Source organism: Schistocerca cancellata, chromosome 10, assembly GCF_023864275.1.
Source record: "Schistocerca cancellata isolate TAMUIC-IGC-003103 chromosome 10, iqSchCanc2.1, whole genome shotgun sequence".
Lineage (NCBI taxonomy): Eukaryota > Metazoa > Arthropoda > Insecta > Orthoptera > Acrididae > Schistocerca > Schistocerca cancellata.
The window spans coordinates 28,215,901-28,242,084 of NC_064635.1; the positions used below are offsets into that span (position 1 = coordinate 28,215,901).

At 43.4% G+C, this 26,184-nt stretch overlaps 1 protein-coding gene and 1 non-coding gene across 4 annotated transcripts in view; one reads left to right on the top strand and one right to left on the bottom strand.

The window, feature by feature from the left end:
* The window catches only part of LOC126106353 (interference hedgehog-like), a 672,512-nt gene that overhangs the window by 28,345 nt on the left and 617,983 nt on the right, over positions 1–26,184 (top strand). The gene's annotated exons all lie outside the window — the stretch shown is intronic.
* Positions 22,815–22,889, bottom strand: Trnaa-agc (transfer RNA alanine (anticodon AGC)). The gene has a single exon. It is a non-coding gene; the product is annotated as a tRNA-Ala (tRNA).

Genomic DNA, 26,184 nt, shown 5'->3' on the forward strand with positions numbered 1-26,184 from the left:
GTACCGGCACTGTACCACACAAGGGGCTTGTAGTGAAATGGCGTCCCAGTTGTGTCACTGGATTCGTGACTTCCTGTCTAGTCATTGACGGGAAGTCATCGAGTAAAACACAAGTAATATCTGGTGTTCTCCAAGGAAGTCATAGGCCCTCTGCTGTTCTTAGTATGTACACTCATGCACATAAATTAGGGATAATTACAGAATGTGGTGCCCCACAACGTGACACTACAGAAAAGTGGCGCTAACAGCATAGGCACATAGGGAACACACACGACACAGATCTGTAAGTCCACGGTATTGGTGATAAGTTGGGAAAACCGTCCCGAAACATATGTGCTACAAGACGCCACTGTTTTTGCGCATGTACCCCCACATCAATATGGAATACGATGACCATGCTCACGTACACAGGCCGCACAACGGGTTGGCATACTCTGGATGAGGTGGTTGAGCAGTTGCTGGGGTATAGCCTCCCATTCTTGCACCAGTGCCTGTCTGAGCTCCTGAAGTGCCCTAGGGGTTTGAAGACGTGCAGCGATACGTCGACCGAGAGCATCCCAGACGTGCTCGATGGGGTTTAGGTCGGGAGAAAAGACAGGCCACTCCATTCGTCTGATATCTTCTGTTTCAAGGTACTCCTCCACGATGACAGCTCGGTGGGGCCGTGCGTTATCGTCCATCAGGAGGAAGGTGAGACTCACTGCACCCCTGAAAAGACGGACATACTGGTTCAAAATGACGTCCCGATACACCTGACCTGTTACAGTTCCTCTGTCAAAGACATGCAGGGGTGTACGTGCACCAACCATGATCCAACCCCACACCATCAAACCACGACCTCCATACAGGTCCCTTTCAAGGATATTAAGGGGTTGGTATCTGGTTCAGGGTTCACGCCAGATGAAAACCCGGTGACAATCACTGTTACCTGGACTCGTCCGTGAACATAACCTGGGACCACTGTTCCAATGACCATGTACTGTCTTCTTGATACCAGGCTTTACGAGCTCTCCTGTGGCCAGGGGTCAGTGGAATGCACCTTCCAGGTCTCCGGGTGAATAAACCATGTCTGTTCAGTCGTCTGTAGACTGTGTGTCTGGAGACAACTGTTCCAGTGGCTGCGGTAAGGTCCCGAGCGAGGCTACCTGCAGTACTCCGTGGCCGTCTGCGGCCTCTGATGGTGGGAAATCGGTCTTCTTGTGGTGTTGTACACTGTGGACGTCCCGTACTATAGTGCCTGGACACGATTCCTGTCTGCTGGAATCGTTGCGATAATCCTGAGATCACACTTTGTGGCAGACGGAGGGCCCGTGCTACGACCTGCTGTGTTTGACCAGCCTCCAGTCGCCCTAGTATTCTACTCCTCATACCGTCATCAATATGTGTTCTTTGAGCCATTTTCAACACACAGTCATCATTAGCACGTCTGAAAACGTCTGCACACCTACTCGCTGCACCGTACTCTGACACGCACCAACACACCTCTGCATATGTGGACTGCTGCCAGCGCCACCGTGCGACGATCGCAGGTCAAATGCACCGTACAGTCACACCCCGAGGTGATTTAAACCCGCAAACTGCCCACGAGAGCGTTGTTTCACCATGTATCAGCATTATCCTTAATTTATGAGCTACTTGGAGATATTGCTGTTATTTACCGTCTTGTGAAGTTCAAAATGGTTCAAATGGCTCTGAGCACTATGGGACTTAACTTCTGAGGTCATCAGTCCCCTAGAACTTAGAACTACTTAAACCTAACTAACCTAAGGACATCACACACATCCATGCCCGAGACAGGATTCGAACATGCGACCGTAGCGGTCGCGCGGTTCCAGACTGTAGCGCCTAGAACCGTTCGGCCACCCGGCCGGCTCTTGTGAAGTCATCAGATGATCAAAAACCAATTGCAGAACGATTTAGACAAGCTATCTGTATGGTACAGAATGTGGCAATTGACTCAAAATATTGAAAAGTGTGAAATCATCCACATGAGTGCTAAGGGGTATACGTTTAATTTCCGTTACACACACACACACACACACACACAGACACACAAACAGACACATAAATATAAAGCTGTTAATGTAACTAAATACTTAGGGATTACAATCACGAATAAGGTAAACTGGAACGATGACATAGAAAAGCAAACCGAAGACTGTCATTTATTGTCAGAACACTTGGAAGATGCAGCAGGTCTACTAAAGAGACTGCCTACGCTACGCTTGTCCGTCCTCTTCTGGAGTATTGTGGCGCGGTGTGGGATTCTTACCAGATAGAATTGACGGAGGACATCGAAAAAGTTCCAAAAAGGACGGTCCCTTTAATATTATCGGGAAAGAGAGGAGAGAGTTCAACGGGTATGAACGGAAGTTGGGGTGGCAATCAATGAAACAAAAACGAAATTCGTCGCGACAGGAATCACTCCTGAAATTTCTGCCACCAACCTTGTCTCCGAATGCGAAAATGTTTCGGTGCCCACGTACATAGGGACAAATGATCATCATAATACGACAAATCAGAGATCAGACGGAAAGATTAAAGTGCTCGTTTTCCCCCGCCCTCTTCGATAGTGGAGCGGTGGAGAAATAGCTTGAAGGCGTTTCGATGAACCCTCTGCTTCTCAATATTGAATCGCTTATCACGTAGATGCAGACGCTAAAAGAGAGGCAAATTTAAGCATGCACTGCTTCACGCTAAAATTCTGAGAGTTTTTCTCGTAGAAGAGCCAACCTAAGTGCTTTCGCAATCTGTCTGTATGACGCTTAATGTAAATAATCGCATCAGAAGTAACATTTTCATTGTTATGCTGAATCACAGAAGGAAGCGGCTTTATCTCGCAAAATTACTGAACGATGTCAAGCTACCGCCGGGAGATGACCACTTCAGTAGACGTAATAGTAAAAAGCGGCGAAGTAACTGAAGTTAAGTCGTAATATGTGAGCAGTATGGTGTAGTTAGTTCGTTAAGCAGTACGGTTATATGAGTCTTTCCGTCAGATATTATACAGGGTACTTCAAGAAGAAAGTGCAGGTTTTAAAATTTACTCTCTAGAAAGCGTACATGCTAAAGGCATGAATGACGTATACGGCTACAGAGCATGGTCTAATGATATGCACGAGTTGTGGCCTTACGGCATTCCACCTCAGAGATACGTGTAATATTAAAAACATAGAACTTGTATTCCATTTCATGTCGTACCTGTGTTAATTAGTTTGTTCTGAGTGCAGCACCAAAAAGTCAGGTGCAGTCAACGAAGATCGAAAAAAGATCGAAAAACTACCGTCCGAATAGTGTTGCCATCAGCCGATAGGCGCACTGGACGTGGATATGGAAGGCCATGTGGTCAGCACACTTCTCTCCCACGCGTTGTCAGTTCTTGTGACAGAGGAAAGGTCCAATAAGGGCGAAAAGGCCATGTAGTCGCAAGTTTTTGTACAGTGGTAGGAGGGAGTGCTATGAACAACGTACCAGGAAACTTCCTGGCAGATTAAAACTGTGTGCCCGACCGGGACTCGAACTCCGGACCTTTGCCTTTCGCGGGCAAGTGCTCTACCATCTGAGCTACCGAAGCACGACTCACGCCCGGTACTCACAGCTTTACTTCTGCCAGTATCTCGTCTCCTACCTTCCAAACTTCACAGAAGCTTTCGCAGGAGAGCTTCTGTGAAGTTCGGAAGGTAGGAGACGAGGTACTGGCAGAAGTAAAGCTGTGAGGACGGGGCGTGAGTCATGCTCGGGAAGCTCAGTTGGTGAGAGTACTTGCCCGTGAAAGGCAAAGGTCCCGAGTTCGAGTCTCGGTCGGGCACACAGTTTTAATCTGCCACGAAGTTTCAAAATTTATGATATTGGGAGCTAGTTGTTTAGGTATTACCCACTGACAGGCACTTAATTATACATTGCAGGGTAATCATGTAGATGTAGACGAAAGACAACGGCCACGAAAGTCAACCGACTTATATGTTTGCGGAACTTTTTTGTATAGCTTTTTTCAGTACTATAGCCTGTGAGAATATGTGACACTGTTTAAGCCCTATATTATCTGATGGAATTGTATAGCTGTTTTTTGTTTGTACTAGCTATAATAATAATGATAATAATAATAATAATAACAATAATAATAATTTTTTGTTCGTCTTGTTCTAGGTAAGATTTTGCCGACTGCTGCTTACGACGGTAATTCAGACAGGTTGCCCACGCTATCGGCAAGTAGGTAAGTAGCCAGCCGTCACGTGAGTGGCTCCTTCATGTTTACCGATTACCCCAATTATACACGTCCACTCTTATAGATGAGCAGACAACTTCGGAAGTACCTGACGGCGTGTAAACCTCTTCATAAACTGAACTGCATGGCAAAGGTTGATGTCTGTCCTGTTGAATGACCAACACACCACTCATTCTGTAGGTAGGCGAGGTACTGGCAGAAGTAAAGCTGTGAGTACCGGGCGTGAGTCGTGCTTCGGTGGCTCAGATGGTAGAGTACTTGCCCGCGAAAGGCAAAGGTCCCGAGTTCGAGTCTCGGTCGGGCACAAAGTTTTAATCTGCCAGGAAGTTTCATATCAGCGCACACTCCGCTGCAGAGTGAAAATCTCATTCTGGAACGTACCAGGAATTCTGACCGGTGGGGTGTGACCGTGGGGGCGGTGCTTGGGGGGGGGGGGGGGGGAGAGCGGTGGGATCATTAAAGGCCACTTTTTTATGTTTTGAATGACACGAATACCTAGGGATATAGCGAAAATGTTTCCCAGTCTAAAATTAAACTAAAAGTCCCTACATAAACGATCCTATCCCCATCCTGCGTTTTTAGGCAAGAACGATGGTGATTCCATAATCTGAAGTTGTTTTGCAAATGCGATGTATGTCTTTCCATTTTTCAGTGTTTAAGATGTCAGAGTACGTTATTCTAAAATTCATGTTTGTCTTTCACATGTATGCCGGATGACAGTCATTGACTATTTGCTGAATTTGTTTGAAGTTGTGCGGAGTGTTTGTAATCTTACTTTTCAGTGTCGCTGCGAATCATCCCTTGTACGCAATAGAACGTTTCGCTTCTCATCTGATACGTTTGTAAAACTCGTCTGTTTATTCCAGTGACTGCGGGAAGTGTGTGGTACAGCACCCGCCACATTCTTTTGGAGGCAGATACAGTTCATTCAAATGGTTCAAATGGCTCTGAGCACTATGGGGCTCAACTGCTCAGGTCATTAGTCCCCTAGAACTTAGAACTAGTTAAACCTAACTAACATAAGGACATCACACACATCCATGTCCGAGGCAGGATTCGAACCTGCGACCGTAGCGGTCTTGCGGTTCCAGACTGCAGCGCCTTTAACCGCACGGCCACTTCGGCCGGCACAGTTAATTCACATGCATTCGGTATCTGCTTAATAGCAAAAGCCGCAATGCAGCAATCGCCTCCAAGCACCAAGGTGTCCGGCCAAAGGGCGTTAAAAGACGAGGAGCGTCATGTTTTTCCGAACATTTTTGGTAACAAGACGCAAGTTTTTCCAAATCACAGTAGTTGTAATTGGTCGGGTCTCGCAGGTTCTTCAGGACATTACAGTAATTCTCTGCTTTCATTGTCGTGTTACGAGGCATGTACTGAACGAGCAAAACACCATGACAGTCCCAAAAGATGGTTGCCATAAATTTCCGTGCCGAATGTGTGACCTTTGCCTTTTCGGGGGAATTTCGCCAGATGTCTTCCACGCCATGCGACGACTTTTGTCTAAGGACTCGACGATGGACCCAACTCTTATCCCCTGTGCACAAGCTATTTGAAAAGCAAATCTCCCTCTGTCTGATGCATTTACAGAAACATTCTATCTAAAAACGTGGTACCCATGCACAGACTTCCCCAACTGTAAGATGTCCTGGTTGCCAGATGAGAAAAAGCAGTTTGCTTAGATGCAGTGAATTAGAAGTTACCTGACACCCACTGACCGAGCGAGGTGGCGCAGCGGTTAGCACACTGGACTCGCATTCGGGAGGACGACGGTTCAATCCCGCGTCCGGCCATCTTGATTTAGGTTTTCCGTGATTTTCCTAAATCGCTCCAGGCAAATGCCGGGATGGTTCCTCTGAAAGGGCACGGCCGACTTCCTTCCCCGTCCTTCCCTAATCCGATGAGACCGATGACCTCGCTGTTTGGTCTCTTCCCCCAAACCAACCAACCTGACACCCACTGAAGATGCCTTGTAAAAAAATGGCGAAACGCGTCTGGGTGCATAAATAAAAATAAAAATTTCGATGTGCAGCACGCAAAAGGCATTTCTTTGAAACAACTGCAATTTAAAAGAAGAAAACTTATTTGTTGGATTACCCTCATAGGTTCTAATTTCCTGGACAGAATAGATTCTAACGTACCCTAACCTTATCTAGCTTTACCTCTTCCTGCTTATGCTAAATTGAAGGAGGAGATCTAACAGCGCGGCTAAACAAACTTCCTACAATTACAGGGTGTTTCAAAAATGACCGGTATATTTGAAACGGCAATAAAAACTAAACGAGCAGCGATAGAAATACACCGTTTCTTGCAATATGCTTGGGACAACAGTACATTTTCAGGCAGACAAACTTTCGAAATTACAGTAGTTACAATTTTCAACAACAGATGGCGCTGCGGTCTGGGAACCTCTATAGTACGATATTTTCAACATATCCACCATTCGTAGCAATAATATGGCGTAGTCTCTGAATGAAATTACCCGAAACCTTTGACAACGTGTCTGGCGGAATGACTTCACATGCAGAGGGGATGTACTGCTTCAGCTGTTCAATTGTTTCTGGATTCTGGCGGTACACCTGGTCTTTCAAGTGTCCCCACAGAAAGAAGTCACAGGGGTTCATGTCTGGCGAATAGGGAGGCCAATCCACGCCGCCTCCTGTATGTTTCGGATAGCCCAAAGCAATCACACCATCATCGAAATATTCATTCAGGAAATTAAAGACGTCGGCCGTGCGATGTGGCCGGGCACCATCTTGCATAAACCACGAGGTGTTCGCAGTGTCGTCTAAGGCAGTTTGTACCGCCACAAATTCACGAAGAATGTCCAGATAGCGTGATGCAGTAATCGCTTCGGATCTGAAAAATGGGCCAATGATTCCTTTGGAAGAAATGGCGGCCCAGACCAGTACTTTTTGAGGATGCAGGGACGATGGGACTGCAACATGGGGCTTTTCGGTTCCCCAGTTATGTTTATTGACGAAGCAGTCCAGGTAAAAATAAGCTTCGTCAGTAAACCAAATGCTGCCCACATGCATATCGCCGTCATCAATCCTGTGCACTATATCGATAGCGAATGTCTCTCGTGCAGCAATGGTAGCAGCGCTGAGGGGTTGCCGCGTTTGAATTTTGTACGGATAGAGGTGTAAACTCTGGCGCAGGAGACGATACGTGGACGTTGGCGTCATTTGGACCGCAGCTGCAACACGGCGAACGGAAACCCGAGGCCGCTGTCGGATCACCTGCTGCACTAGCTGCGCGTTGCCCTCTGTGGTTGCCGTACGCGGTCGCCCTACCTTTCCAGCACGTTCATCCGTCACGTTCCCAGTCCGTTGAAATGTTTCAAACAGATCCTTTATTGTATCGCTTTTCGGTCCTTTGGTTACATTAAACCTCCGTTGAAAACTTCGTCTTGTTGCAACAACACTGTGTTCTAGGCGGTGGAATTCCAACACCAGAAAAATCCTCTGTTCTAAGGAATAAACCATGTTGTCTACAGCACACTTGCACGTTGTGAACAGCACACGCTTACAGCAGAAAGACGACGTACAGAATGGCGCACCCACAGACTGCGTTGTCTTCTGTATCTTTCACATCACTTGCAGCGCCATCTGTTGTTGAAAATTGTAACTACTGTAATTTCGAAAGTTTGTCCGCCTGAAAATGTACTGTTGTCCCAAGCATATTGCAACAAACGGTGTATTTCTATCGCTGCTCGTTTAGTTTTTATTGCCGTTTCAAATACACCGGTCATTTTTGAAACACCCTGTAGTTGCATAGACGGAACATACCTCCATGAAAACCGAGCGAGGTGGCGCAGTGGTTAGCACACTGGACTCGCATTCGGTAGGACGATGGTTCAATCCCGCGTCCGGCCATCCTGATGTAGGTTTTCCGTGATTTATCTGAATCGCTTCAGGCAAATGCCGGGATGGTTCCCTTGAGAGGGCACGGCCGACTTTCTTCCCCATCCTTCCCTAATCCAATGCGACCAATGACCTCGCTGTTTGGTCTCTTCCCCCAGATCAGTTTGACTGGTGGGGCAGCTAAGTGCCATACCACCTACGTCACTCCCCTGGATTAAGCCCTCGTGAGTTCAACTCGATTTCTAAACTGAAGGAAACACTTCATGACATTCGCTTCAGAACTGCTACAAATTCGTCGGGCAACAGACCGCGCCGCTCGAACTGTCAACACAACTGGCACTGCTAAGAGTATTCTACGACTTCCACATCGCTGGCAACGGGTTATACACAATACTGGTGACTACTTTGAAGGTCACTAAAACTTTGAAACACGTAACTATTTTGTACGAGCTGTAAATAAACAGTTGCCACTATTAAAGTTCCAACCCTCGTATATCAACCATTTGGTTCTTAAAAACAAAATATAAGAAACGCCTTTTCGAGAGCGTGTGGCGAGTGCAGTTACTGAAGTTCGTCGTAGTTTATAACATGCATCTGATGAATCAAAATGTTTAATATATGGTGGTATAGTCTGAAAATATTGTGGTGGGGATCTTTCATCTCTGTCTACTGTTCTTAAGGATTTGATCGCAGATAAATACTCGTGACAAGCACAAGTACAAAGAAGATTGCTGGTAGTTTCATTCTCAGTAATTTGTCATCTTAGATTCCTATCTGACCACACACTCGGAAATCGCTACTCAGAAAAATATGGTGAATTATTTGTGACAAGAAAAACATATAAATGTCAATTTCAGTTGTTTCTCGAACAGCAATTTCATCTTTGATTCCTTAAACATACGAATTTCACGAAATCGAAGATACTCAATACTGAGAAGGCGCACTTTTGCGTGTAAATAACAACGAATATTTCAGAAAAGTACTTACCTTTCACGAATAGCGGGCGTAAATCGTAAATGCCTGAAATTTTGGAAGTTTTCCTCTATCAGGCTTCACAAAATCCCTTTCCATTATTAATTTAAAAGTTGTAAACGCGTTTCGATAATTAATAAGTAAAACCATTTGTAGGCAAAAGTACGTGAACTCACTAGTAATTTCAGCTGACACTCATGTGTTATACATAAGCGGAGCCGAACTTTTGAAATTTAATGATTTTTTTAAACTCTTCATTATGTAAAAGTAACAGGTATTTTGTGAGAATATTGACCAAAACGGTTTTTTTGATGTTATAAACATTCACAGTAACAATACAAAACCATATTTCTAACAAAAGAAATCCTCTCAGATACGTTCAGGCGATTCTTCACTGTGACATAATCACTAAATCCGAAACTAAAACCACTCAATAATTCTAAAACGACAAATTCTAACTGTAAACAAATGACACCGAATCGAAGGAGTGGCCATACCGAAACCTAATCCCCTCTCGGTACAGTTGCGGAAAATCGGCGGCAGGATCGATCGGCATCAGGTCTGAGAAGCTTACAGAATAGCAACTTCGGATAAAGACCCGAAAATGACGTCATTATCGAGGCTAACCTACCGCCCCGATCGGTACGAACGATACAGAACGGAGCCCGAGGGCGACAGTGTGTGGCGACCACTGTCGGTAAATGCAGCCTAAGGCCGTCGGCACACGGACCGTGCTGTCGAACATTAACGTTGAGCGTGCCTAGTTCAACGTACTGCTGAACACTCGGGAACAATGCGACTTGTGCATACGGTACGTGGGCCCCTAAGTGGTATACGCGATCGCAACGCACTCCAGCGGCAGTTGAGGGATGTTTCTGTTTCGTAAATCACACTGTTTACTCTAGGGCACGCATAAAATTCCCACCTTAGCTCTATTAAAACGCACGTTTCCTCCATCGTCCACGAAAAGGAAAGTACCATGTCCAATGAATAAGGACACAGGCTTATAAAAGTTCCATTACAAACAGTGCGGTACAAATTTGGAATACTTCTCCACATAAGATAAACATTATTTCATCATTCCCACATTTTAGTAAAACCCCGAGGTCAGTTTATTTGATCACTGTTCCTACCCAGAAGCAGACTCTTTGAAACATGTGACTTACGCAAGTGTAAAAGAGAAAGGAGCAAAATATTTTTATACAAGTAGCGCAAGCTGTCCTGTAGATTAAGCCAATCGAACAATCACCCCTCAAAAAAAGGTGAACTTATATTTATATAACATCAAATATTATAGTATATACTTATATTAAACTAATAATAAAGAATCAGAACCTAATAAAAACGAATATGTTAGGGAAAAAAATTGTGGAAGTGTCAAGATGCGAACCACTGCCCCACCACAATGCACAATACAGGATGGTGACGCTACGCATTATGCTAAACCAACAACACAGCCTTGGCATCTAATCATGTTATGTTACCCCGTACTGGAAACGTTAATTGTAGATTTGTTACTAATTGAAATTTAATTATAACAAATTGTACCAAGATCAATGCGGTTTGGGTCGATCTTCAGTGTGTCACTGCCTTCAAATAGCCTACTCTCATAAAACGCAAGTTGCAATAATTCTTTTGCCACGGATATGATGTTTCTCATTATTTTATTGGAACGAATCAGACAGTTAACAAGGGGGTTTTCCAGTGATTCTCAATTTGCTCAGAAACGGTATGTATACAAATAGGCTTGAAATGAGTGCCAATATGGCGCCTCACAACCCTGTACTGAAGGGAGACGGCGTGCGTGTGACGTAGGTGGCGTTGTGCCATCTCATTGGTCAACGCTCAGACGCACGCTCAGAATATCTGACATGCCAGACACTGCTCTGCACGCTCGGAAAGACTCCAGAACGTGCTGTTACACGCTATGACGTCAGTAACTCGGCAGCGCTCAACGTTCGGATGCACGGTCCGTGTGCCGACGACTTGCTGCTGCTCTCATCTGTTGCTTTCCCCTCTTTGGGGAAGTGTGAGGGGGAGTTCGTAGCCTTTCGGCTTTTACTCCCCTGTGTACGTGTGTGTGTGATTATATCTGTAGTTTTTTTTGTGTCTGTGAAATGTGATGACTGTTCAGTTTGTGTCTGGTGCTTGCCTGAGGTTGGCGAGATGTTATATGGGAAGGAGCAGGATTAGGGATTGGACATTGGGATTTTCTCTTCGACTTAATCGTCGAAGATCGTCATGGGGCGCTTGTGCTTGTCGCGGGTCATGTCATACCGACCTAGGGAATGGATGAGGGCGTTTCCTGATCTGGAAGAATCTTCGTAGAAGGCCCTTGCCAGATCTTGGAAACGCTCTCTCAGGAGTGGGATTTCAGCTGCGGCGTGCAGATCATCTGTGGGGAATCCGAGAGGTAAATGCAATGCCCTCCTGAGGGCGCGGTTCTGCAGCCTCTGGAGTTTGTCCAGGTGCCCAGACAAGGCACGCATATTCCATTACTGGCCGGATCAGGGCCTGGTACACGTTTACTCGTACTGGGCAGGGAAGGGAGCTGGTTGAGTTCAGGATTGGGTATAGGATGGACATTCTGGCGCCGACCTTCCTGCGGACCTCGTCTATGTGGGGTTTCCACGTAAGACGAGAGTCCAAGGTTACGCCAAGGTACTTGGCGGTTCTGCGCCAGCGGAGTTGGGTTCCGTTTAGGTGAAGGTGGAGGGGGGGGGGGGAGGACGCTGAGGAGGTTCGCGCCTTCCGAGCCTGCGGGTAATCAGCATAGCCTGCGTCTTTTCAGTTGATGGTGATGCGCCAGCGACGGGCCAAGTTTCTGTGTCGTCTAAAACCCTTTGTAGCCTACGAATGACCAGGTCCTTGTTCGCATTTCTCGTGTAGAAGGCTGTGTCGTCCGCGTACTGTGCAGTGTGCACCAGGGGGGCCGTTGGTGTGTCCGCAGTGTACAGGCTGTACAAAACGGGCCCCAGGACCGATCCCTGTGGCACCCCAGGACGAATAAGCCTTTTGGTGGAGGTGGCAGTTTCTACTTTGGCGGAGAAGCCGACGGCTTAAGGGGCTCCGGAAAGGCTCAAAATCATGAAAAGTTCAATTTTTACTTTTTTGCGTTTTCTGAATCTGCAGACTATTACCTTTTAATAGATATATAATTTATTCAATTCCGAAGACTACAACTATTTTTAATTTTTTTTTAATGTGTTCTACATGGGCGTGACCCACTGTGGCGCTGTTAAACTGCTGTCAAATGATGTTATTATTAACGTCCGTGTTCATCAGGTACATTTTAGTGATGTGAGATAAAGTATGTGTTGTGGCTAACCTGTGATACATGTATTATTTGCCATATAACTGACTTTTTTGCGCTATAAGAAGTTTTATTTTTGGAGTGGCTGTATGGGAGTGACCGAGGCGAAGGAACACAAAAAAGGACAGAAAGTTGGTTGAATATGAACTTAAAAGTGAACCTAGAGGCTAGTTGCATACACAAAGTGTCGACGAAATGAAGAAGGCTGTTTGGGCTCTTTTTTTTTTTCATGCTTCTTCAACCGATGAAAATCCCCAACATAGCTTGTGTCCCAAAGAAGAAGACAGTTGATGTAAATATAACAAAGGATTGCTAACTGGTGAAGTGTACACTCATAAGCATAGTCTGCCTCATGCAATAATGGAGGTGATAAAACCTATTTTCAGAGACTTAGCAGCACCTGAACTGTTGAAAAAGTGTATTCACGGAAAAACTCAAAACCCCAATGAAAGTGTAAATAGTGTTATATGGTCGAGAATCCCCAAGACTGTATTTGTTGGAATAGAAACACTTCACTTTGGTGTGTATGATGCTGTTGCGACTTTCAATGATGGTAACATTGTAAGGTGCAAGGTATTTAGAAATATGGGAATGAAGATAGGTTCTAACATGGTACGAGCGATGCTTGCTTTAGACAAGGAACGCCTTCGGGCTGCAGACAGGGCTGTAAAGAGTCTAGAAATACAAGCAAGAGTAAAGAGCAGGAGGAACAAGAGGAAGCTGGAGGAGGAGTTTGCAGAGGATGAAGATAATGCATCCTATGGGCCGGGAATGCACTAAAAAGTTAATCCAATCTTTGTCGCTCGATTCCCAAAACTTTTATTTTCTCATACTAATTACATGTTCTCTAAGGATCTTCCAAACATACTCGTTTCAAACTTTCAGTAAATGTTACACAGTACCTTCTGCATTATTTAACACAGCCTTTTTCCAAAAAAACTGTATATTTTTGAATATATAAATAAAAAATTGCAAAAAAATATTGTGAATTTTCATTACAATTGAAAAAAAATCATCATTAATAACTGAACTAAAATTTTGTATAATCCCTGTGTTAAGTTGTAGCCCATATTCCAATAAATAATCTGTAAAAAGTTCAACTTCCTACCTCAAATACTTTGTGAGGAAAGATGTAATTTATAAGCGTTATTTTAACATTGCAAGTATAGGGCGTTCCGGAGCCCCTTAAGGCGCAGTTCGTGTGGAGGGTCGGACAGCGCCGAGAAGCGGCCGCGCGAATGCCGGACTTTTGCCACACTTGACCCTTTGCGACACTTGACCCTTCGCCGGGTAGCGATCCCTCAGGTAAGGGACGCCCTTCCTCGTACTTCTTCTGTCCGCTTTCAAACCGCCGTCTCCACATCATACTCGATACAACCAGTACGTAAGGGACCTTCTTCTTCGACATACAAATACAGAGCATCTTTTCGGAAATCGAAATATCTGCAACTTTTCGGAAACGAAAGCAATACCGACGATTATGTCAGTATGTAGTTAGTTCTGTCAAGTTTAAATATAGGTCCCTCTGTCTGTACGGTAGCTTAGTTTCACGCTTACTGATTGCGATAGAAACAGTTCATCGCCACGGGAGCAACAAGAAAGGAACGATGTAAAGAGAATGCGAATGTACACTAATCATTTCTTTTTGATCTCTGCATTTGTGCCTACTTTAATTACCAAAACTGCTGCCCAAAAGACAATAAGGAAAGAAGAAATGGATATTTGAATGTGTGAAAAGAAGAACAACATACTCCATATTAATTTACTCTCTAAAATGGGATATCCCTTGCGGCGAAACATTAGTTAATAAGCTGTAGCGGTACAATGTTCAAAACATGACTGAAAATACTTTCACCAAATAGAGATAAGAACATCTATGACTGACATGTCATCTAAAGTCGACGTACAATTTTAAAATGTTAGAAATAAGGATATGAAGTAATACAGAAGGCTATGCTTGTAACGTACGTTGTTGTTCTACATTGTTTAGCTCTGGTATTTACAGGGTCACAGAGAAAGTATCCTAGGTTTTGGAGGGAAAAGCCGTAATTGTCATGATCTGCACTACAACAGAAACAAGAAGCACAGCTTAAGGAAAAATAATGTAATGTGTGTTCCAGCTCATCAAGCGACATTGAAGCAGATAGTTCCTGTGACTTAGTATGGGCAGAGGTTATATTCGACAACCGGAATAAATTAATAACTGGCTTCTTTCACCGACCCTCAGTCTCAGATGAAACAGTTGCTGAACAGTTCAAAGAAAACTTGAGTCTCATCACAAATAGGTAACCTACTCATACAATTATAGTTGGCAGTGGCTTCAATCTACCTTCCGTAAGTTGGCAAAAATACATTTTCAGACTCTATTATAGATAGAAAACAACTTCTGTAATTGTTCTAAATGCTTTTTAAAAAATTATTTTGAACAATTAGCTCACGATGCCATTCAAATTGTAAATGGTTACGAAAACACACTTGACCTCTTAGCCACAAATAATCCTGAGCATCACGACGGATACAGGGATTAGTGAACACACAGTCGTAGCGAGGCACAAGTCCGTAACAAAGAAATTCACCAAAACTAGACGCGAAATATATCTATTTATAAAAGCAACTAAAAATTCAATTGACGTCTTTCTAAGAGACAGTCTCCAATCCTTCCAAACTATGTAAGTGAAGACCATATGTGGCTTAAGTTCAAAGAAATAGTATCAAATGGTTCAAATGGCTCTGAGCACTATGGGACTTAACATCTATGGCCATCAGTCCCCTAGGACTTAGAACTACATAAACCTAACTAACCTAAGGACAGCACACAACACGCAGTCATCACGAGGCAGAGAAAATCCCTGACCCCGCGGGAATCGAACCCGGGAACCCGGGCGTGGGAAGCGAGAATGCTACCGCACGACCACGAGCTGCGGACAAAGAAATAGTATCAACAGCACTCGAGAGATTCATACCAAATAAATTAATAAGAGACGGAACTGATCCCCCACGGTACACAAAACACGACAGAAAGCTGCCGCAGGAGCACCGAAAAAGACACGTATAATTTAGACGAACGCAAAATCCCTACGATTGGCGAAGTTCTAGTGAGGCTCGAAATTTGGTGCGGATTTCAATGCGAGATGCATTTGATAGTTTCGACAACGAAAGTCTGTCTCTAGAAATGTGGCAGCAAATCCAAAGAGATTCTGATCCTATGTTAAGTAAACCAGCGGAAAGGCTCATTAAGTACCTTTACTGCGCGACAGCGATGAGGAGGAGGAGGAGGGGGAGGCAAGGGACCCAACCCTTCAGAGCAGGTAAAATCGTGGCAAATGTCCGCATACCCACCGTTCGGATACACGGTCCGTGTGCCGGCGGCTTAAGGCGCAATTGGTGTGGAGGGTCGGACAGCGCGGAGAAGCGGCCGCACCAACACCGGCTCAAAAGGAAGGCCTCGGCGCTTGTTGGTGACGTCACGTCAGCTAGGCACGGTGAACGCGCCCGCATCTCGTGGTCGTGCGGTAGCGTTCTCGCTTCCCACGCCCGGGTTCCCGGGTTCGATTCCCGGCGGGGTCAGGGATTTTCTCTGCCTCGTGATGGCTGGGTGTTGTGTGCTGTCCTTAGGTTAGTTAGGTTTAAGTAGTTGTAAGTTCTAGGGGACTGATGACCGTAGCAGTTAAGTCCCATAGTGCTCAGAGCCATTTGAACGGTGAACGCCAGGTCTGTTGCAGGCAGAAACGCCTGGGAGTGCTTATCACCATAAATCTCTTATTTTTGGACAAAATGTTTGGTATTGTTTTGGATTCTGCAGTTTTATTTAGATGAAAGGTTTTCTTACTATCGTAAAGCTAGAAAGGAGATCATAGTTCTGTATTACTGAATCCTGTCGAAACAAACGTAGATCAGTATGAGAAGATGCTTTTCCCCATTGCAAGCTTCGGAAATTATACATTCAACTAACTATATTTACTTAATCCATTTTGTTATCGAAACTTACCCCAACCCCCTTACAATGAACTCGTTTATTTATTTATTCATTTTCGTTTGACATCGTCACTGGAAATGTGAACTAATTTACTTGTGTAAATGTCCAACTGTTGCCAGTCATTAGATTACAGTCGTTTTCAACGAAAGGAATTCTAAACAAGAAACAAAATAGCTTCATACATCGAAAATACTGCTGAGTTTAAACTTTTTTAAACATGCACATCAGAAAAGATAAATATTCCCCTCTTGCAACTGAAAGGTGAAACTTTATAAGATAAAAAAAATTTTATTTGGTAAAACAAGTATCTCTCTTTTGCCTCTTCTCCTGTCCCCCACCCCCTCCCCAAACGTGTACAATCGTAAGATATTTCATTAACATCCAGCGCTCCTCACTCCATAGTCAACCAAGATACCTAAAGAAGAGCACCAATATGTTCACAGTTTCTTGTAAAAGCAACCCAGTACAAACGCAACTTCCTCAGATTTACAAATAAGGTAAAGAAGCACGAATTCTGTTGCTGCTGGACCATGAAGTTGTTTTTGTATGTCAATCCTTAAAACAGGTGGAAATTTAAGTTCAGGAGTACACTTTTTGTTAAGAATTGTAATGAATTGCACAATTAACTGATTGCCGAAATCTCTCAGAACAATGTGTGTTTGTCAAGTACCGCCAATAGTTTCACATTTTCCTGTGTCAGAGATGGAGACACCACCATTATGGGTACGCCTGCAACAGACCTGGCGTTCGCCGTGCCTAGCTGACGTGACGTCACGAGCAAGCGCCGAAGCCTTCCTTTGAGTCGGTGTTGGCCGCTCAGACCGGCTCTGCTTACGCGCCGCGCCGCAGTGACGTGGCGCGGCGGAAGGGATGAGCCGCCGAGCGCGGTCCTTATCCGCCGGCGCGGCCTTCCGCGTGCAAACCGCGTGCGGCTCGACGCCTGCATAGCAAGCGGCTGTGACGCAACTGGGCGGCCGCCACGCCAGGGCAGACGTGCCGCAAGTAAACAAACGCCGCTCTGTTCCGGGCCGGCCACTACCTGCCGAGTGCGCGCGCTCCTCTGCGCGTGCGCATCGCCACTGTAGTATCCCATCCTCGTCGTCGTCTCCAATGTAGACTCTTGACATGAGCTTAAAATCTGCGAAGATCCCGACACATAGTCCCCGCCCACCCCACTTAAGCTCCACCCCCGATCAGCAAGATGCTCCGCCCAATCGGAGCAAAACGATACACATCGTCGCAGATATGTTACTCCTAGAACGAGAACTAGAAAATGAACAATTTCCAACGTATAATGCAAAGACTTTAAGTTTCAAGTATTAATGTAAACGTTTACGGACACGACTACGATTATAACTGTGTGTTATTGATGAAGTAGAAGTGTCTATAACTTAAAATGGATTTCCGGTACCTAATGGTATTTACAACAAGCGGAACAAAAAATCACGAATGATTTAAAATAATAAATGAAAGCGAAGTACAAACGTGCTGTCTGTTAATTATAATGTGAGCCAATTATCATCAAATCAATCGCTTAATATAACGTGATCTTTCGGGAAAACTACACTTCGCAAATAATGTGGTTGGAAATGTTACGTATGTCGGTAATAAAAGCTTACGAAGCCGCAGATGGCAACAGAGTTTATTTCTTTTATTCATCCAAAAAAAAAATTCCAGATTATAAGACACACAACAAACACAAACCAAAACAGCACAGTAAAAATACTGTGTTATGTCAGGAGAGACATAACTGTAAGCTTTATCCACCAAACAGCTTGCACTATTTGCATTAGCTTCACTATCTTGTTTCTAGTCTCTGTATCTCAAACATCCAAAATATTCTGCTACGGAATAGAAGCAATAATCTAATAAGAATAGACAGGCCTACTTGTTTACAATATCCTCACTTGACTCAATATTTTTATGTTTATAAAATGTAGCTTCACTCATTAGACCTAAAGAAATGAAGAATATAAAAATCATACTGATAACAAAAACGTTATGAAATCAGTCGTACTTTCCATACGCAAATGCAGGTACTGTTTCCGGTCTTGCGTTGTGAGGGAACTATAGGGGGTGGGGTGAGGTCCCGTTCGTGAGCGAGGTATGGGGGTGCGGTGAGGGCCCGTCGTGGGCGAGCTGAGTGCGGGGTGAGTGTCGCAGGGAGGTAGAGTGGGGGGGGGGGGGGATCCTCGCAGGGATCTTCGCAGGTTTTAACGTTTGCTAGAGTCTTGTATTGTAGGAAGCAAGGGAGAGGATGTTGTTATGGGTGGCTGGTATCCTCTTTGCACAACACAAATGAACACGTGCACTAATATGATTCTGTGGTGGGCGTACTGTAAGACCTCCAGTACACACACCATCAGATTATTTGACTTGTCGCTCTAACGAAGTAGGCGAGTGTCAGCAATGTGTCTCGTGGTCTTATCGCGGCGTGTTTATCTTCTGCCGTTAGGTCAGAGGATAGAAATGCCACTTTCACGCTTAGAGTAGCAGATTGACGGTGACCAACTTTAAACAGAACTTGATTAATTGTCACACACATTTATTAAAATAATAAAAATCATAGATATTACGTAACTTGGTTCTGGATGCTATTTACAATTGACAATCTGAAGTTCCTTTGGTATTAGTACGTTAATCTTATTCTCACATATATCTCTGATACTTGACAAAAGTGTCTATACATTTATCTTCATGGCTATGTACAGGAATATGGTAATCTTATTAGGCGCAGACTGAAACTTGACCATAGACAGGTACAGACTAATGTAGAACTCGTACAGACTAATGCAGACTCACTAATTGGAGGTCTGTACACTCGTTATAATACCTCACGCGTTCATGTGTCACAGCGCGAGTGTCATCCACGAGGAGAAAAGGTTCTACATAAGTAGCATTCTCATTGGCTGCGTTACATATTAATACGCGGATCGGCGAAAGCATAATTTGGTCCGTCTCTATGGCAACGCCATCTCGTAGTGCGGAGTCGGACGAGCGCTGCGCCTGCGCTGTTCTGCTTAGCGGGGCGCGCTCTAGTGGGAAAGTTGTGTACGCGCTGACTACGCGGAACTGTGTACACAACAGATTCTTTATTCACTTGTCCTGGCAACAATGACTTAACTGGAATGGAGTCAATGTGTTGTGGTACAAGCTCATCTGTAATAGTCCTCTTGCAGGCAATATCGGTAATCCTGCTACAGGATGTGACGTGAAATGAGCCAACCAGCTGCAATAAATGGTGGTTTCCAATTTCCTCAGAAGGGCAAACTTCACATTACTGATCTGTCAGTAAGGCTATCTCCACATGAAATGTGTCGGCAATGGTCTGTACGTCCATATGTGGAACTTAAGGCCCCTAGAATCAAGGATTCGTCACATCAGTAAAACCAATCTCATAAAATACGAGACCATGTTAAGAGGTACATGAGTTGGCATGTAGCTCTTAACATGATCTGGTATTTTATGAGATTGGTCTTTTGATGTGACAAGTCTTTGATTCTAGGGGCCTAGGGTATACCAGGAGGAATGGCAAATATTCTGGTATATGACAGGAACGAACACTTTGAACACAAAAGTCAAGTAAACGTGGGACAATGTATAAGGTAAGAGCCGTGAAGAGGTCATCTTCGACACTGCGGAACAAAGCTCTTCTATTGCAAACTCCTTGCTGTCCTTATATTGTAAGGTGGTACTATCTAGCGAAAGAAGTAGAAATGGGCTCTAAAGTGCATACCGCAAGAGCTTTGAACACATTTTCATCATTGCTAATGCGAAACGCATCTCTTCTACTGAGCAAGTGCAAATAGCTCTTAAGGTATACATATTACAGCCCATGTTTACTAGAATGTATTGTTTCGAATGATCGTTCCTGTCATATCGCTGACCATTCGCCCTGGGACACAGAGTATGTAGACTAAAATCGTATATGATATTTCTCAAGTGAATATCCCTTTTTCTCAACATATAATAATCGTGCAGGAATGAATGAAGTGTCGTTAGAAATATTTTTGAATCAGTTTCTGACAATCCGTAGCAATTTTGCGCTAAAATTTACTATTTATGGCAAGTTTTAACATAAAAGAGACTTTCAGCTATCAGTAGGTAAAAGGGCAGCGTGGATGCCCAGTTTCATATCCTATATTTTACGAAGCTGACCTATTAATGTCGAATAAAAGACTCCTTTCTCGTATTGTCTCATTACAAATACCATTTTATTTGTCTTAAAGTATTGATTAACTAGATAATATGTATGTAGCATTGTCATAGATAATAGCCGAGATCACTGCAGTAGTCTATTATCTCTGCTCCTATTCGTTAAAAAAAATGGAAAACGAAAAATACGCCAGGATTACATTCTTACGTCAAATATCGTTTACACAGAGATATTGTACTTATCTGTAAAGAATTTTGATCAGAATCATGTGCATGGAAATGTATATACAAGGATGTGTCATAAATTTGTGAATATTATTATCGCGTAACCTTTTTTCAAAAGAGAATGAAATAAATTATTCTGATAATTGGAAATGAAACTGTTTTGTTAACATTTTCGTTTATGTTGGTTAAAAGCCACGGCGAATTGTTTGTCAGGGCGCTATGGCCAGACATATCATACGGATTCCAACGCAAAGACATTCGTCTTACGATGGATTAAAAAAAAAACTTTCTTTTATGTTATGCGATAAAGTTAAATAAACTACTTAATTATTTCTTTTTCTGTGAGGCTTGATGTCCCATAGAGCTGGCTGTGTGCAATGGCAGCGTATACATTAATAAAAATTATTATTCATAAAACTGTAACTCTGGCCTAAAAAATGAAATGGAAAATATTACAAGACGCCGTTCTGTATTTATTATGATTATTATCTTTAAAATTTCTTGCACGAAATGACTATTAAAAGCGTTTTTATTATTTTCTCATTAATGGCGTCGCTACAACAATTAACTTATACAAAATGGCCAGGGCAACATTTAAATATTACATAAATGTATCTTTGGTCAGAGAAGATACTTTTTGCTACCAACAAAAAACACATTCTACAATAAACAATTGCATACATATTTGACAAAACTGATAGTAACGCTACAGACAATTATATTAATTATTTACAGACCGTGATCTCTATGGGACCGCCAGATAGGACATCAGAGCCAACAAGTCCAGGAAAACAAAGAAGAAGACAAAGAAACAAAATGTCCTTTCCTTATATACTACGATACAGAGATAGTAATTATTGCTCATCTGAGGGCGCAGAGAGCGCTTCCATTGTTGATGAAAATCGATAAGTTAATTTACGTTACTTTTTTTCGGAGGCTATGTTATATTATTTCACGTCATTCAGTTCATTTTTAAAGATGTTTTCCCTTCATTCCCACACAAACCTTATGCCAACGACTACCATTATTTCAGATACTGTCACTATTTAAAACTATAAAAGTGCGAAAGTTTCGCTCGGCTCACATGTTTATCTTAAATAAGATACTCCATTGTAAGAACAGACTTGTGAGTAACATAATCTCTTAGGGTGTCCCCAAAGTTAAGCTTACTGCGTCATTTTACTGTGACTCAAGGTTTCATGTCAACTTTCATGCCTATTGCTGCTGTACGACCAGTGCTGCCCAAGCCTAAAATAAATAAATAAACGTTGCAAGACGGAACAGGCAGGTGCCTAGCTCATTTGTGTAGGAAGACGACGACATTATACCGAACATAGAAAGGGTCTAAACCATATTTCTGTTGTCCTAATTTTCCGTTTAGGTGCTCAGTTGCTTCCTCTCTCGTAAGATGCTGAAATAGTATTTCTTGTTAAGGTAGGTAGGTCGTGGGTGATATTTGAGCCGAGCTAGATGGGAAATTGATCAATACACTAGGTACTATTCAAATCATTTGTACTCACTCAGACAATATCTTCTGTGTCCGTTGCGGCTCGTTACCACAAATCTGCAGTACTCCTTGGGACATTTTTACTTCATTTTTCGTATACCGTGAACCATGTCAGCTTTCGGTACTACTAATACTACTACTACTACTACTTTTTTATGAGTCATCAGTCTTCTGAGTGCTGACTGGTTTCATGCGGCCCACCACAAATTCCTCTCCTATGCCAACCTCTTAATTTCAGAGTCGCACTTGTACCGAAGGTGTTTGATTATTTGTTGTGCATCTTCCAATCTCTGCTTCCCCCACAGTGTTTACCCTTTACAGCTCCCCCACCTACTATGGAATTTATCTCTGATAAAGAGCGAAGCAGACGAAATGAATTAAAAGCCGGCCGGAGTGGCCGTGCGGTTCTAGGCGCTACAGCCTGGAGCCGAGCGAGCAGGTTCGAATCCTGCCTCGGGCATGGATGTGTGTGATGTCCTTAGGATAGTTAGGTTTAATTAGTTCTAAGTTCTAGGCGACTGATGACCTCAGAAGTTAAGTCGCATAGTGCTCAGAGCCATTTGAATAAAAATTTGTGCTGCGGCCGTGACTCGAACCCGGGTCTTCTTGCTTGCTAGGCAGAAATGCTAACCGTTACACCAGACCGCAGCACAAATTTTAATTCATTTCGTCTGCTTCGATCGTTATCGGAGATAATAAAAAGAGACTTAAATGTCTCAGGGAAACATTTAATTATAAGAATGTATCTCTGATACCCTAACACATGTCGTATCAATCTGTCCCTCATTCTTGTCAGTGTTTTCCACACACTCCTCTCCTCGACGATTCTGTCGAGAAGCTCCTCATTCCTTATCTTTCCACCTAATCATCAACATCTTTCTGTAGCACAAACATCTCCAACGACTCAGTTCTCTATTTTCCCGGTTTTCCCACAGTCCACGATTCACTGCCGTACAGTGCTGTGCTAGCGAACGGACACTCTAAGAAATTTCTTTCCTCAAATTAAGGACGTGTTTGCTACTAGTAGGCGTAACGTGTATCCACAGGACATGTGGCCTGTATCTGAAGAAGTGCCATGATGATCTCTCCATTGGCAAAAGATTCCGGAATAGTCCCCCATTCGGATCTCCGGGAGGGGACTGCCAAGGGGGAGGTTACCATGAGAAAAAGATTGAATAATCAACGAAAGGATAACGTTTTACGAGTCGGGGCGTGGAATGTCAGAAGCTTCAAATTGGTAGGGAAACTAGAAAATCTGAAAAGGGAAATGCAAAGGCTCAATCTAGATATAGTAGGGGTCAGTGAAGTGAAGTGGAAGGAAGACAAAGATTTCTGGTCAGATGAGTATCGGGTAATATCAACACCAGCAGAAAATGGTATAACACGTGTAGGATTCGTTATGATTAGGAAGGTAGGGCAGAGGGTGTGTTACTGTGAACAGTTCAGTGACCGGGTTGTTCTAATCAGAATCGACAGCAGACCAACACCGACAACAGTAGTTGTTCAGGTATACATGCCGACGTCGCAAGCTGAAGATGAACAGATACAGAAAGTGTATGAGGATATTGAAAGGGTAATGCAGTATGTAAAGGGGGACGAAAATCTAATAGTCGTGGGCGACTGGAATGCAGTTGTAGGGGAAGGAGTAGAAGAAAAGGTTGCAGGAGAATATGGGCTTGGGACAAGGAATGGAAGAGGAGAAAGTCTAATTGAGTTCTGTAACAAGTTTCAGCTAGTAATAGCGAATACCCAGTTCAAGAATCACAAGAGGAGGAGGTATACTTGGAAAAGGCCGGGAGATACGGGAAGATGTCAATTAGATTACATCATGGTCAGACAGAGATTCCGAAATCAGATACTGGATTGTAGGGCGTACCCAAGAGCAGATATAGACTCAGATCACAATATAGTAGTGATGAAGAGTAGGCTGAAGTTCAAGACATTAGTCAGGAAGAATCAATACGCAAAGAAGTGGGATACGGAAGTACTAAGGAATGACGAGATACGTTTGAAGTTATCTAACGCTATAGATACAGCAATAAGGAATAGCGCAGTAGGCAGTACAGTTGAAGAGGAATGGACATCTCTAAAAAGGGCCATCACAGAAGTTGGGAAGGAAAACATAGGTACAAAGAAGGTAGCTGCGAAGAAACCATGGGTAACATAAGAAATACTTCAGTTGATTGATGAATGGAGAAAGTACAAACATGCTCCGGGAAAATCAGGAATACAGAAATACAAGTCGCTGAGGAATGAAATAAATAGAAAGTGCAGGGAAGCTAAGACGAACTGGCTGCAGGAAAAATGTGAAGACATCGAAAAAGATATGATTGTCGGAAGGACAGACTCAGCATACAGGAAAGTCAAAACAACGTTTGGTGACATTAAAAGCAACGATGGAAACATTAAGAGTGCAACGGGAATTCCACTGTTAAATGCAGAGGAGAGAGCAGATAGGTGGAAAGAATACATTGAAAGCCTCTATGAGGGTGAAGATTTGCCTGATGTGATAGAAGAAGAAACAGGAGTCGATTTAGAAGAGATAGGGGATCCAGTATTAGAATCGGAATTTAAAAGAGCTTTGGAGGACTTACGGTCAAATAAGGCAGAAGGGATAGATAACATTCCATCAGAATTTCTAAAATCATTGGGGGAAGTGGCAACAAAACGACTATTCACGTTGGTGTGTAGAATATATGAGTCTGGCGATATACCATCTGACTTTCGGAAAAGCATCATCCACACAATTCCGAAGACGGCAAGAGCTGACAAGTGCGAGAATTATCGCACAATCAGCTTAACAGCTCATGCATCGAAGCTGCTTACAAGGATAATATACAGAAGAATGGAAAAGAAAATTGAGAATGCGCTAGGTGACGATCAGTTTGGCTTTAGGAAAAGTAAAGGGACGAGAGAGGCAATTCTGACGTTACGGCTAATAATGGAAGCAAGGCTACAGAAAAATCAAGACACTTTCATAGGATTTGTCGGCCTGGAAAAAGCGTTCGACAATATAAAATGGTGCAAGCTGTTCGAGATTCTGAAAAAAGTAGGGATAAGCTATAGGGAGAGACGGGTCATATACAATATGTACAACAACCAAGAGGGAATAATAAGAGTGGACGATCAAGAACGAAGTGCTCTTATTAAAAAGGGTGTAAGACAAGGCTGTAGCCTTTCGCCTCTACTGTTCAGTCTGTACATCGAGGAAGCAATGATGGAAATAAAAGAAAGGTTCAGCAGTGGAATTAAAATACAAGGTGAAAGGATATCAATGATACGATTCGCTGATGACATTGCTATCCTGAGTGGAAGTGAAGAAGAATTAAATGATCTGCTGAACGGAATGAACAGTGTAATGAGTACTCAGTATGGTTTGAGAGTAAATAGGAGAAAGACGAAGGTAATGAGAAGTAGTAGAAATGAGAACAGCGAGAAACTTAACATCAGGATTGATGGTCACGAAGTCAATGAAGTTAAGGAATTCTGCTACCTAGGCAGTAAAATAACCAATGACGGACGGAGCAACGAGGACATCAAAAGCAGACTCGCTATGGCAAAAAAGGCATTTCTGGCCAAGAGAAGTCTACTAATATCAAATACCGGCCTTAATTTGAGGAAGAAATTTCTGAGGATGTACGTCTGGAGTACAGCATTGTATGGTAGTGAAACATGGACTGTGGGAAAACCGGAACAGAAGAGAATCGAAGCATTTGAGATGTGGTGCTATAGACGAATGTTGAAAATTAGGTGGACTGATAAGGTAAGGAATGAGGAGGTTCCACGCAGAATCGGAGAGGAAAGGAATATGTGGAAAACAGTGATAAGGAGAAGGGACAGGGTGATAGGACATCTGCTAAGACATGAGGGAATGACTTCCATGGTACTAGAGGGAGCTGTAGAGAGCAAAAACTGTAGAGGAAGACAGATATTGGAATACGTCAA